Raw genomic sequence first — 548 nt, 5'->3', positions numbered from 1 at the left:
TAAAATAAAGTAGAAAAAGTGTTTTTGTTTTCTTTGGATAAATATCAAGTAGTGAAAATACCGGATCATCTGGTAATCCTATTTTTAATACTTTGAGGAATCTCAATACCGTTTTCACAGTGGTTGCACTGATTTACAGTCCCAAGAAGAGTACACATGGGTTCCTCTTTCTCCACATCCTCTCTAACGCTTTTTGTATTTTTAGATGAAGATATTCTGACAGGTATAACATGATATGTCATGTAGTTTTAATTTACATTTCCCTGAAGTTTAGTGATGCTGAGTATTTTTTCATATGTCTGTTGGCCACCTGTTCGTCTTCTTTAGAAAAATATTTAGGTCTTCTGCCCGTTTTAAAATTGGATTTGTTTTTCTTGTGTGTGTGTAAGTTCTTTATGTCTTTTGGATATTAACCCCTTATTGGATATGTTATTCGCCAGTATCTTCACCCATTCAATAGATCGCATTTTTATTTTGTTGACGATTTCCTTTGCTGTGAAGAAGTGCTTACATGGATTCAAAAAGAAATATGCACACTTATATTTACT

Source organism: Mustela erminea, chromosome 6 (genome assembly GCF_009829155.1).
Source record: "Mustela erminea isolate mMusErm1 chromosome 6, mMusErm1.Pri, whole genome shotgun sequence".
NCBI classification, from domain to species: domain Eukaryota; kingdom Metazoa; phylum Chordata; class Mammalia; order Carnivora; family Mustelidae; genus Mustela; species Mustela erminea.
Note: the sequence above shows the minus strand (reverse complement) of the source record.